This window comes from Haliotis asinina, chromosome 15, assembly GCF_037392515.1.
Source record: "Haliotis asinina isolate JCU_RB_2024 chromosome 15, JCU_Hal_asi_v2, whole genome shotgun sequence".
Lineage (NCBI taxonomy): Eukaryota > Metazoa > Mollusca > Gastropoda > Lepetellida > Haliotidae > Haliotis > Haliotis asinina.
The window spans coordinates 10,756,268-10,767,998 of record NC_090294.1 but is presented as its reverse complement, the minus strand read 5'-3'; positions in this window follow the sequence as shown (position 1 = coordinate 10,767,998).

Genomic DNA, 11,731 nt, shown 5'->3' with positions numbered 1-11,731 from the left:
TTCGGACAGTCGAGAGACTGCGGGAGCGGTACAATGCAACCAACAGCACTAACGATCGTCAGCGCAGTGGCCGTCCCAGGGTAACAACAGCACGTCAAGATCGTCATCTTCATCGGGAGCACTTGCAGGATCGCTTCCGCACAGCGACAGAATCGGCTCGAGCGACTGTTGGAACCCACAACAGACCCATTTCTGCAGCAACGGTTCGTCGTCGGCTGAGCACTTTCAACCTGGCCTGTCGACGTCCTGCTCAGGGTCCTGTCCTGACAGTTCGACATCGTCGGGAAAGTCGTCTGTGGGCCCAACAACATCGGAACTGGCGCTATCAGCAGTAGAGGACTGTCATCTTTTCAGACGAGAGTCGTTACTGCATATCCGTGGCAGATGGCAGAGCTACAGTTTGGAGAAAGAGGGGTGAACGGTACATTGACGCATGTATTATGGAGAGGGACTCATGGGGAGGACCAAGCATCATGGTTTGGGGTGGCATTGGACTGAACCACAAACTTGGACCCCAGGTCTTCGAGAATATTGGTCCAGGTCGAGGAAATGGAGTGACTGCTGTTCGTTACATCGATCAAGTGTTAAGACCGCACGTTGTGCAACATTTCGCCCGTCATCCAAACCATGTGTTTCAACAGGATAATGCACGTACTCACACAGCCAGGATAACGAGGGACTTCTTCCGACAGCACAACATCCGCACATTGCCCTGGCCTGCTCTAAGTCCAGATCTGAACCCAAATGAGCACCTATGGGATGAAATTCAGAGAAGGATGAATGACCTTCGACCAAGGCCGACAACTGCTGCAGAACTCACGGCAGGTTTTCTCAGAGTGTGGAATGCTATCCCCATGGCCTTCATCAACCACTTGATACACTCCATGTATAGGCGTTGCATGGCAGTTATCAACGCAAATGGTGGCCACACACGCTACTGACTTCAACCCTGAATGTCAAGAACATGACCTCATCATGTGGCACCATGTGTGGTCAGACTTGTTTCTGGAGTACTTGTTAATCGACAGGACGAAACAGTTCCTTCAATTTCAACCTTAAATAAGAAGTATGTTTCCACATAAATAAAACCGTTTGAAATACATACATGCATGACGTTTCTTTTGTAGTGTAATATCAATAGTCCAGTCTGTATTGTAAACCAGACGGATCACCCTACCATTAGAAAGGAGTAAAGGGAGTAATATTTTTCTGTGCTTAAATCCATGATGAATAATGTTGTGCGTGCGAGCATGCGTAATATATCGTATTATATATATATGAACTTCAACTTACAGGTAAGTCTCGTTTAACTTTTAGATTCTATCAGCTAATCACGTGACAGTCACGCTTACATGAGACTTCGAACATGGATGCTCACTCATAAACAGATTTCCAGTTCAAGTCAGAAATAATATAATCACCGACAACATGGTACAACATATGAGGACTTTTATTTTCATGAAACATACATGACAGTATTAGTATGTTTTCATATTGCCTGATAACTTCCGAACTGTGGTACCAGAAAACCATTTTATAAGTTATCAAATAAAATACATGCACATTTCCATAAATGTACATTCGCAAAAAACACTTGCAATAAAATACTTCTCGAAACAAATTTAAGCATTCCTTTCACTTGCAGACTTTGTCCCTTTCACAAAATCACTGATCCGATACAAAGACCAGCCAGTCCCTTCAGTACACCTCTTTGCAGAATTGCTTCAACAAAACATTATCTCTTGAAACAATTGTCTTATCATAGATTCTGGCAAATGTATGCTCAGATGACCCGTCTGCTTTTGCAAGTATTGTTCTGATCGGCACAGAGGTCTGCCTTGCTGCTGACGTAGCTGCAGCCCTAGTACTGTGAGCAGCAAATAGGTTAGTGTCAATACCTGCTTGATTCAGGCCCGTCCTAATCCAGCATGATACAGTGTCCCATGATACAACCTTATATGGTTGGGCATATGTAATTAGCAGTTTTTTCTCAGAACCTCTTAAATCGGCTGTTCGTCTTATGTATTCTCTCAGAACAGTGACAACACACACACGTTTGTCCACTGAATACTTCTTCAGAGCCAAAGGTTTTGCCAATCGTCCAGGCTTAGATTGCTTAACTAAATCAGCAAAGTGAAAGTAATGTCAGAGTCCTTCTCTGTCATGTTGTTTATGCTCAATAAATGTAAGGTCTGACCTCTGTGGGCAGTTGTCAAAGACATCAACAATGTTAATTTGATAGTCAGCTCTTTCAAAGAAATAGACATTGTTTGCAAACTTTGCAGGAAAGTAAGAACATCTTTTACACTCCACACCTCCAAATATTTAGGCACTGGTGGGTTCTCTTGAAAAACAGCTTTAAGAAACCTAGATACCATTGGGTGACTATCACATGGTTGATCATTATGCAGTACAATAGTAGATAAGGCACATCTTGCAGTATGCACAGAACTATAGCTAGGTCCAGCCTGGAATGGCGAAAGTAGGAAATCTAACACAACTGCTAAAGATGGCATCCTGAAATCAACTTTACTTTGAGAACAAAACTTTCTCCATCTAGTGAGGTAACTAGCATACTGCTTGCGTGTTCCTTTTGTCCAAGATTTGACAAGGAACTTGGCTGCTTCATCAGAAATTCCTCTCTGTGTGAAGCAATAACAGACAGTTGGCAGGCTGTCAGTCTTAGCGTCCTGGCTATGGGGTGTGGCAGACCTTCCACACTGGTTACAATGTCCTTCCGCACAGACAACATCAAGGGTCTACAACACAGTAATTTAGTCTTAGATAGAGCCAGAGCAGTGATTATTGTCCCATGGTGACCTACACAAACTTGGCTTGCTGATTTATTGCAATTAGTCCATTGGCTGGAAGGGGTCCACATGCGGCACCCCCACAGTTCTACGTCTTGGGTATTTTCTAGTAGCCATGGGTCTCTCCATCAGAAAAATGCATGTTAACATTTAATAAACTGGTTCCCGAGGTACCTGTGGAGAGCATTTTTAATGCTACCCCACATGTTTTTCATACGCCATTTTTTTGGGGGGAGGGGAAACAAATGCAACAATATCTTTTTGCCCTGTGAATTCACCGTAACAAACCACCACTCAAAATGTTGGTATTTAAATTTACTTTCACATGGTACATAATATATGCAAATCAGGCGGACAAGTAGGTCACCAGAGGTCAAAAGGTCACACAATGTAGCAAAATCACAAAATCTTACTCTTGCTCCTATATGTCAATGTTCTGGTTCCAACTAGGGACTTTTACCATTATAACACCCCAGGAAGTGAACTATGATGATGTTGTAACAAAACAGAAAGGCTAATGTTCCATTATTTAACCAGTTTTCACTTCTACTGAATGTGAAATAAAGGGATAAATATCAAACCATAAAATAGGTTTTCAAACTGTCACATGGTCAAAGTCATTCATCATCAGAGCTGTGGTTCTCCTTCCCATCATCATCACCATCATCATCATCATTTCCACCTAATTCACTGACAGTATCTTCTAAAATGTCAACCAACTGTTGAGGAACGATGTCTCCATCAGTCCATAGTGGCTGCATGACACCATTCTCGAATGTCCATCCGTGACCATCCATGGGATCAGGTAAAACTGGATCTGGAATATAGGCTTGCTTCCATATCAACACCTGATAATTCACTCGATTCACATGTTGTTTCAAACAGCTTTGACAGGGAGGTAGCGAACCCATCTCGAAGTTCATTTTCAGGTTCAATTTGGACTGGTCTCCAATGCCACATTTTGCTATCAATTTCTTGTACCACAGATTATCAACATGCTTCTCACGTGTATCACCATACAAAGCACAGGTATATTCCTCAAGTGTTTCCATCACATGGCTGGATACGTCTGCACATTGTCCTAACTCACTGAGTGCCTCTTCAAAGCGCAGGTTTTTTGTCAAAGTTTTAATGGGGTTTACCTTACCCTTGCCTTTGAAGGCGCTAGAGCTATCACACCCTGTGAACGCGTGCAAGCTCAGTAGAGAAGAGCGGTAAATTGGTGACAGGGTGTTTGCTATAGCTGTGATATCTAGACAGCGCCTCTTGTTGCCCTTTCCAGTCTCAAATATCACATTAATGTTTTGGAGACGCTCTGCGTGGTGCAGTAAAATGAAAAATACATCTGTATCAGGACTCGGAACCCAGGCATACTTATACCCAGCCTCCTGTGCATAAAGACAATATAGGATAACCCTTGAATCTGTAACTCTAAAGTCCACACAGGAGGAAACAATCTTCTCCACGGATGTTGTCTTCCCATCAGACGTTAGCTTGAACGCTCTCCCCTCAACCACAAGTATCACACTTCGTTCTTTAAGTGAAGAGTTGTAGTCACCACTACTCCACGAAGACACCAACACTGCCACTAGTTGTTTCTTGTTCTCATCATAATGTTCAGTGTTTTACCTTCAAGTGTCTGAGATTTGACAAGGAGCTGTAGAGCAATGTTGCCTTGCTGTTTGTATTCCACCACCGTATTTTGTGATGACTTCAGTTTCACTGATTTGTTCATGTCAGCCATTGTCTTCAGTCTGAGCTTTTGATCGGTTCAAAGAATTTCTCTTTCTTTTCTAACCTATCTTGAATAAAGTTGCTCTTGCTCTCTGCTCCAATGGCATCTGCTCTTACTATGTCATTCTCAACATCAGTTCCTTGTTGCAAGGCAACATTGCTCTACAGCTCCTTGTCAAATCTCAGACACTTGAAGGTAAAACACTGAACCTTAGTCAGCTCATGACATACCCTCTGACAACTGTTCCATTCAGTTTGGCCGAAGCAAATGGTTTCATGGTGAAGACAGACAAGTCGAAAGGCTTACACTACCTGACCAAGCACATTGACCACACCCCCATACTTTTATCTGAAAATGTGAAGGGCACATTAGTCATTGAAGATGGCAATGCCTGTTTCCATTACATCAAGGAGATACCGGCTACATTCCAAGGAATAGCACAGAAAATCTTCAACTGCATGAATAAAAGTTCAGATGTGGTCTTCAGCACGGACATGTACCAGAACAACTCTGTAAAAGATGCCGATGGGAAGAGGAGAGGTTGTGGTGAGAAGCTCATTGTGAGTAGTGAAAAAACATGGAGACCACAGAGTTGGCCAGTCTTCTTAACAAATGATGAGAACAAGAAACAACTAGTGGCAGTGTTGATGTCTTCGTGGAGGAGTGGTGACTACAACTCTTCACTTAAAGAACGAAGTGTAATACTTGTGGTTGAGGGGAGAGCGTTCAAGCTAACGTCTGATGGGAAGACAACATCCGTGGAGGATGTCTTTATGCACAGGAGGCTGGGTATAAGTATGCCTGGGTTCGGAGTCCTGATACAGATGTATTTTTCATTTTACTGCACCACGCAGAGCGTCTCCAAAACATTAATGTGATATTTGAGACTGGAAAGGGCAACAAGAGGCGCTGTCTAGATATCACAGCTATAGCAAACACCCTGTCACCAATTTACCGCTCTTCTCTACTGAGCTTGCACGCGTTCACTGGGTGTGATAGCTCTAGCGCCTTCAAAGGCAAGGGTAAGGTAAACCCCATTAAAACTTTGACAAAAAACCTGCGCTTTGAAGAGGCATTCAGTGAGTTAGGACAATGTGCAGACGTATCCAGCCATGTGATGGAAACACTTGAGGAATATACCTGTGCTTTGTATGGTGATACACGTGAGAAGCATGTTGATAATCTGTGGTACAAGAAATTGATAGCAAAATGTGGCATTGGAAACCAGTCCAAATTGAACCTGAAAATGAACTTCGAGATGGGTTCGCTACCTCCCTGTCAAAGCTGTTTGAAACAACATGTGAATCGAGTGAATTATCAGGTGTTGATATGGAAGCAAGCCTATATTCCAGATCCAGTTTTACCTGATCCCATGGATGGTCACGGATGGACATTCGAGAATGGTGTCATGCAGCCACTATGGACTGATGGAGACATCGTTCCTCAACAGTTGGTTGACATTTTAGAAGATACTGTCAGTGAATTAGGTGGAAATGATGATGATGATGATGATGATGATGATGATGATGATGGGAAGGAGAACCACAGCTCTGATGATGAATGACTTTGACCATGTGACAGTTTGAAAACCTATTTTATGGTTTGATATTTATCCCTTTATTTCACATTCAGTAGAAGTGAAAACTGGTTAAATAATGGAACATTAGCCTTTCTGTTTTGTTACAACACCATCATAGTTCACTTCCTGGGGTGTTATAATGGTAAAAGTCCCTATTTGGAACCAGAACATTGACATATAGGAGCAAGAGTAAGATTTTGTGATTTTGCTAAATTGTGTGACCTTTTGACCTCTGGTGACCTACTTGTCCGCCTGATTTGCATATATTATGTACCATGTGAAAGAAAATTTAAATACCAACATTTTGAGTGGTGGTTTGTTACGGTGAATTCACAGGGCAAAAAGATATTGTTGCATTTGTTTCCCCTCCCCCCCCCCAAAATGGCGTATGAAAAACATGTGGGGTAGCATTAAAAATGCTCTCCACAGGTACCTCGGGAACCAGTTTATTAAATGTTAACATGCATTTTTCTGATGGAGAGACCCATGGCTACTAGCAAATACCCAAGAAGTAGAACTGTGGGGGTGCCGCATGTGGACCCCTTCCAGCCAATGGACTAATTGCAATAAATGAGCAAGCCAAGTTTGTGTAGGTCACCATGGGACAATAATCACTGCTCTGGCTCTATCAGCTTTAATCTTCTGCAAAGATTGTGATAATAAACAAAATGGGGAGAAACACATAACAATATTCCTCTGTCCATGACACATGAAATGCATCAACTGCAACTGCTTCTGGTTCAGGTCTCAAATCATGACAGTTTCCTATTTAGTCGTGATGCAAACATATCTATTGTAGGGTTTACATTCAAATGCTGAATAATTTTCTTGAATACTGACGCATTCAGAGACCATTCTGTTCTTTCATTAAATTTTCTGGATGCTATGTCTGCTTTTATGTTTTTAGAACCAGCTGTGAGAGATAGTGAGCCAAATTTCTCCCCATACACCAAAACCAGATATCTTTCACAGTGTTGTTGCAATCAACAGATTTTGTACCTCCTATAGCTTGAAGATAAGAAATAGCACTAGTATTATCTGAAAGCACATTTTCATGTTTTCCATTGAAATTGTTTGTTAGTGACAGGGCTTGGAGTGACATCAAGATCGCCTTAAGTTCCAACACATTAATGTGATAACCACTCTCTTCCTCGGACCATCTTCCTCCCACACCGTATCCTAAAATTGCCCCCCCAGCCTTGTTGGCTAGCATCAATAGTCAATGTAAAATCATGGTTTTAGAAGGGACCAATTATATTTATCGATCCTAAAACATTATCCTTTGCGTCAAAATCACCTTTACTGTGTTTTAGAGCTGCTGTCTTCTCCATTTCAAGACATCTATAGCATAGTGGACCAAACAGGACGGCAGGAAAACACGAGACAATCAATCCAAGTAGTCTAGCTATATCTCTTATTGCGAGATGAGTATTCTTGAGAATCGACGAACATGTCTAGGCAATGTGTATTGCCTTATCATCTGGTAATTCTATTTCCATTTTTTTTCTGAATCCAGAATAAAGCCTAAGAATTTCATTCTCCTTGAGGGTTCAAAATTGGATTTTTCGTGATTTATTGTAAAGCCTAAATCTTTTAGCAACCCTGCCATGTCTTCTACCGATGCCTTGCATTCAGTTCTTGTCTCTGCCTGAGTATATGTGTGGAGTAGAGGGAGTAATATTTTTTTGGTTCTTGAACCCAAGATGAATAACAGTGTGCGTGCGTGCTTGTGTGAATAGGTAGATATATATATGTATATATATATATATATATGTACTGTGACAGGATGAAATATTTGTAAATATTCTGCGTTTTTATTCTTTAGTTTTAACTGAATTAAATATTCAGTTTAGCATATTTTTAAACACTATATACTTCACTCTCCAGTTTCTCTAACCCCTTTCTCTCAACTTACAATCACCCTGAGCACTGCCACACAATAGCCAGCCCAAGCGCGCCACTTACCGTTCCTTTGTCATAAACCTTGTCAGCTTACTAGCTGTCCCCTGTTTAAAGTTGGTTGTCTATTAGCAGTTGAGTTTTAACATTTCTACTGGTCGCAAAGCACATTTGGATGATTTGATCTGGTCATTTAGTTTGTTGGAGCTGTCAGGATCATTTCCAGAGGTTAGTCTCTTTCAATACTTTTTGTGGTTGTACATATACATGTAAATAATTCGGTAAGTTATATATATGTGTGATATGTAAATGCGTGACGCGTGAATGTGTATGTTATGTGTAAATGTATGAATGTATAATGTGTAAGTGAACGAATGCATGTAAGAATGAAACAGGGTTTTACCAATAAATATATTTTAAGTGTTTCCCATTGATCAACAATTCCTAAACGTATTTTTTTGCATTGTTGTTGCTGCCATTCAATTAGTCTGCACAGTGTGTATATATGTTTCATTTATTTGTGCAGATGTAGCTGTAATGCTCGTGCAGCTGAAGTGTCTTTAAGTCAGCAGACCCAGGTCCACATACTTGGTGGGTTCAGTGTATTTTATGCATTATGTAATGATTACTTGATATATTCAATGTATGATATTAGTTTGTTTCTCCATGTGATATGATGTGTACGTAGATATTTGTGTTCTATGTATGAATTAAAGTATACTAGTATATGGAATCTGCTATCAATTAAGTGTTGAGGCGATGTGTATGAAATGTCTCAGCAACGATAATATTCTGTAAATGGTTATACATATACACAGATTGTATTAATGACTGGTATTATCTATCAGCATATACTTACGGTGTACCTAAAGGATGTTTAATTGTTTCAGGGTTTTTTCTACATAAGTATAAATAAAGGCCATATTGCGAACACCACCGTGTCTGTTCACATACTGAGACAGTTCCGGTTTCAATACATCTGGAAAAAAGTATTGCAACACCAAAATAATTAAAGGCTGGAATTTCTTTGATTTTGATAGTGACCTTGTTGTAGAGGAAAACTCGTACTTTTCCATCTCCTGCATCTGTTGCATCTCCCAAACACACCCATGCAAGAAGCATGCAGGAAAAAATGCACGTTTAAGTCATGCACCAAGAACCCTATAAAAAGACACTTAAAAAATTTGATCAGTTCAGTACCGAATTCAAAGAGAACAACATTTCTGGGCACATGGGTGAAGAAAATGGGTCCTCCACAATTGTCGACAGCATTGAGATGGCAGATAATTGGAATGGGGTTCGCTGGTGTGTCACTGCGCCAAATTGGTGTTCAAAGTGGTCATCATCCATCAAACATCAGCCGCATTTTGAAAAAGCATCGGGAAACTAATGATGTGAAGGACAGAAGGCGTTCTGGCAGACCTCGATGCACTTTTTACAGGGAAGACAGGGCCCTTCTGAGGCATGTGCGGCGAAATCCTTTTGTGCAGAGTAATGTTTTAAAACGAGAATGGCTGCCCAATCGACACATTTCCGACAGAACTGTCCGGAATCGACTGAAAGCAGCAGGTCCTCGTGCTAGACGACCTCTTAAACGTCCGCTGCTGACGGTTGCTCACAAAGCTGATCATCTGGGCTGGTGTAGGGACCGCAGGAACTGGAACTTGGCATCATGGAGAAAGGTCCATTGGTCCGATGAGAGTAGGTTTTTACTCTTCATGACAGATGGCAGAACCCGTGTTTGGCGATGGAGAGGCACCGCTTACACACAGAGGAACATTATGGAACAGGTCGCATTCGGCAGTGGATCTTTGATGGTATGGGGATTTTTCTCCTCCGATTGCAAACTGCCTCTGGTGACTGTAAGGGGGAACCTCAGTGGCGTTAAGTATCAAAGAGACATCTTGCAACAGGTCTTTGTTCCACACTTTGACAACCATCCTCTCCATACAAGGCCTGTTTTTATGGATGATAACGCTAGACCTCACAGATCTGCCCTGGTTTGCGATTACCTTCGTCAGGAAGCCATTACAACATTACCCTGGCCTGCACGAAGCCCTGACATGAATCCAATTGAGCTTGTGTAGGACATTTTAGGGCGTAGGATACGACAAAGACAACCTCCAGTTCAAAATCTCGCACAGCTTGATGTGGCTCTCCATCAGCAATGGAACCAGTTGCCTCAAAGGCAAATCAAACGCCAATGAGGAGGCATGTTGCTGCAGTTGTTGCTGCTGATTGAGGTTGCACCAGATATTGATATTCTTGTCTGATTTAAGGACTTCAACATTAATTCTAGTGACATTAGTATTCCATTAACTTCTGACCAATAGTACCTTACTGCTATGACCATAGTTATTCTGCAACCGGTTTTGTGTGTTTTGTGCGATTGTTTTAAAATGACAAGAATGGATTGAAAATATGACAGAATACAGGCAGTTTTGTTGTCATTCTATTGTCAATAGTCTATTTATCTCACGATGATGGGTTTTAGTCCATTTTTTTCCAGATGTGTGTGTATATATATATATATATATATATGGACAAATAGATAGATCCTCGTTTGTTAATCTGCATTGTTGTTTTGGAAGCTCTCGGGATAATTGTGTGTCACCAAACAGGTAATCAAACTTGTACCTAGCAAGAACATTAGAAACACCCGTGGAAGATGAGGACTCAAATTGCTCTCTGGAATCTTACTCAGAAACATTCAGCTTTCAGAAACGTGTTCCTTCAAGAAACCTTTCGAACTGTCGAGCCTATCATGGTCATGTAAACATCCAGAGGCAGATAACTCTTATAACTAAATCTTATTTCTTTGTACTGAAAGAATGTACATTCTTGCATGGTATATGAGCATTAGTAGTATAGAGAATAGAGGTTCTGGACCGCAAAGCAAAATCGTCTGCAAATTTGCAGGGAAAACCAGAGCTGCACAACTTCTAAGGTTAATTATACGACTAGTTTTCATCTGCAAAAACCACCTACATATAAATTTACATAACTCTAAGACGTATTTTATCACCCAGCAAAGTGCACCTCAGTTTAAGATATTGTAGGTATATAACATAACCAAAATGCCAGGAACCAAATTATCACCTGAAGCCCATGCTGAGATCAGGCCATTTATCCCTTCGAGAAGCAAAGAGTAAATATCACATATCGCAAGCCAGATATATGAGAATCAAGGACACGAAGACATCTTCTGACTTTGAAAACCTAATAAATAATTAATATCTTTTCCTTTCCAACCAAGAGAAACAAATCCTGGAGCAACTGAGCTGCACCTTCTACAAGCAATATCAGAATTTCTCGAACTCTGTTTGCTACTCTTTTGCGAGTTTGTAGAACATGGCAAAATAGTTGATTTCGTGGACCTCTGCCCACCTCACCAATTTCGACCTGCAGCAAACAAACTATGAATTATGCTCGCAGACTGCTCAGAGCCCAAAAACAGACACAACCACTGCCCCGACTGTCTCGATGCCATACCAAAACTCCACACCATCTTAGACGGTGACAACTCGACTTGCAAGTGCTGTGCCATCAACCACTGCATCAGCAGCAAGAAATGTATTCTATGGAGAAACAAAGACATGCACTACACACCACAGGAACGCCTCCGGCTCGAGGTTCCAGAAGAAATAGTAATTGATGGCTGTTCATTGAGAACCTGTATGACCACAGCTGCCTCCAGTGGACAACTAT